Raw genomic sequence first — 3028 nt, forward strand, 5'->3', positions numbered from 1 at the left:
CATTGCCTATCTTCATTGCTCTCTCAGGGGATAGGCAAAATAAGCCTAACCTTTCTCATATCAGTTTTCAAATATAAGACAATGGTTTTTTGTTGTTGTTATTGTTTTGTTTTGTATTATTTTTTTGCTGAGGCAATTGGGGTTAAATGACTTGTCCAGGGTCAGACAGGTAGGAAGTGCTAAGTGTTTAAGGTCAGATTTGAACTCAGGTCCTCCTGACTTCAGGACTAGTAATCTATCCACTGCACCAAACTAGCTGTCCCAACATAAGCCAGTGTTGATAACATTCCCCTTAAATGTTCTCTTCTCCATGCTGAACATCTTTGGTTCCTTCAGTCAACTCTTGTTTAGCATTTTTTTCCAGTCATCTAAACATCTTGATGATCATTCCTCTGGATGATCTCCTGTTCATTAATTTTCTTTCCTAAAATGTCAAGAACAGATCAGAATACACCATTCTAGATGTGGGTCTGATGAAGGCAGAATCATATGGGGCAAACATCTTTTTTATTCTCTATTTTATACTTATAAGTATGCAGCCTTAATTTGTATTAGCTTTTGGTGACCATATATTATTCAGATTGTATTGCGCTAAAGCTTCAATTTCTTTTTTACATGAACTCACATCCAGCTTGAATTTTTTCATCTTTATTGTTACATTTGTTTCTCATTTTTTATTCTAGCTGCTGCAATTTGTATTTTTTAAAAAATGTATCACATTGTGAAATATATATATATTAAAACAGTTTATAAAATTTGTAATGTACACTTTGCACTCTTATAATTTACATATTGTTGAAAGAATAAAAGATACATTTATTAACTCTAACAAGGTAAAGATGAAGTTGTCATGTGAATTTATCCTGACTTGTTATTGTTAATAATTTCATTTGCATAGTTTAATCATTCCTTTATTCTATTGTATCCATCTGCATTTTTGTATTTTCTGAATTTCTTATATTTAAAAATTCTTAGTGGGCAATGATGTGCCATAATGAGTTTGGAAATTTCTAGATCACCTGTTGATCATGTGTTTTGTTTTAGGTTTTTTCCTATTATAAATATTCTTAAAAGGAATATTTTTATATAACTATATTTTTGTTCCCTTATAATAGTGTTCTAAATCAATAAATTTAGTGGTGGTATCACTGGGTCAAAAAGCATGGGCATTGAAAAAACTCCCGAAAATACTTTATTAGTGTTCTGATTTATATAACAGTTTATATAAAATAAAAATATTTAAAAGTATACATAAATCTGGAAATTAAATTGAGCAGTATTATCATTTATATTATATCAGCATGATCTAACCATTTACACTCATTATTTCCACTTATTTAATTGTGCCTTAATTTCTATAATTTTCTTTGCATTTATACAAATCATGTGTATTTTGGTGGACTAACTACCAGATAGATATTTAATGCATTTTATGATTATTTTAAATAACATTTCTCTGTCTACTATTATTCTGGATTTAGTCAATAATAGATATTCTGAAGATTTGTTGTAGGCTTGTTTTATAACTGGTTACTTTGTTAAAGTCATTTATAGTTTGGTTATCTCTTGTTGATTCTCTTGGGATTGCTAAAGAAACTTCATATGATTCACATAGAAAATTCAAAAAGAGCAGTTTTTTGGTCAATAATTATTTCTTGGATTATTATTATAGCTCATAGTAGCTCAATTCGTTCTAATAACAGTAATGAGAACAGTCACCTTTGTTTCCCTGCTGTTCTTAATATGAAAGATGTGTTTGTCCATTATGCATAAGTCTGACCCTACGATTCAGGAGAACTTATTTGATCATATTAAGAAAAAAATCTTTTTTATTCCCAGGCTGTTTAGTGTTTTTAATATAAAAGTAAATTTGTATTTTATCAAAGATTTGTGGACATCTCTTAATATTATGATTAGATTTTTAAATGGTTTATTATACCACTAAATCTAGGTACAACAAATTAAATTTGCTTTGTAACTATTTACATTTAATTAAACAATTTTTATTGTTAATATAATTTAGTGTGTTAATTGCTTCCCTAACATTGAACATCTTTGCACATAATAAATAATTTTGTATATTTTTCTAGTCTACTTAACCAGTGTTTTAATGATCAATTGAATTTTAATGATCAATGCTAATGAGCATAATTTCTTATTTTACTTCATATTTCCCTGGTTTTGGAATGGAGACCATATTTGTACTGTAGAAAGAATGGTAGAAAGAGTGCTATCTTTGTATTCATGAAAAGTTTCTGTAACACAGATTCTTCTATCTCCTTTGCCTTTCATAATTGATCAGTTAGCAAATTTTATTTGTGTCCTTCCATAATATATCTTGCATTTGTCCCCTCACTTCCATTACTTTTAGCTCCATCTAATGTGAACTTTCATTATTAACAAAGTATATTATTGAAATAGCCTCCTATTAAGTCTCTTCCTTCCTTCCTTCCTTCCTTCCTTCCTTCCTTCCTTCCTTCCTTCCTTCCTTCCTTCCTTCCTTCCTTCCTCCCTTCCTTCCTTCCTTCCTTCCTGGCAATTGGAATTAAGTGATTTGCCCAGGTTTACACAGCTAGCTATGTAAACTAGAAAGTGCTAAGTGTCTGAAGCCAGATTGGAACTTAGGTCCTCTTGGTTCCAGGGCCAGTGGTCTATCCACTACACCATCTAGCTGCCCTCATTCTTTTTTCTCTAGCCAATACTTTATACTTATATCAGAGCAATTGTCTTTCTGCCAAGATCATGTCAGTGATTCTCTTGGAAATTTTCATTGGCTGTCAATTGTCTACTGACTAAAGTTCAAACTCCTTTTCCCAGATGTCAAAGATTCCCCTAATCCAATGTCACCCTTTCCAGCCTTTACAAAGTCTTTTCAGCTTTATCTCCCATCACTCCCTACAATATACTTCATGCTCCAGCAAAAATAGCTGACTCTCTGTCCTCAAAATAAATTCCCTTCCACTTTCATTCTTCCATGGCTTTATTTCCCTATGCATAGTGAATTTTTCCAGGGATGGTGGAAGTGCAA

Source organism: Sminthopsis crassicaudata, chromosome 4 (assembly GCF_048593235.1).
Source record: "Sminthopsis crassicaudata isolate SCR6 chromosome 4, ASM4859323v1, whole genome shotgun sequence".
In the NCBI taxonomy this organism is placed as follows: domain Eukaryota; kingdom Metazoa; phylum Chordata; class Mammalia; order Dasyuromorphia; family Dasyuridae; genus Sminthopsis; species Sminthopsis crassicaudata.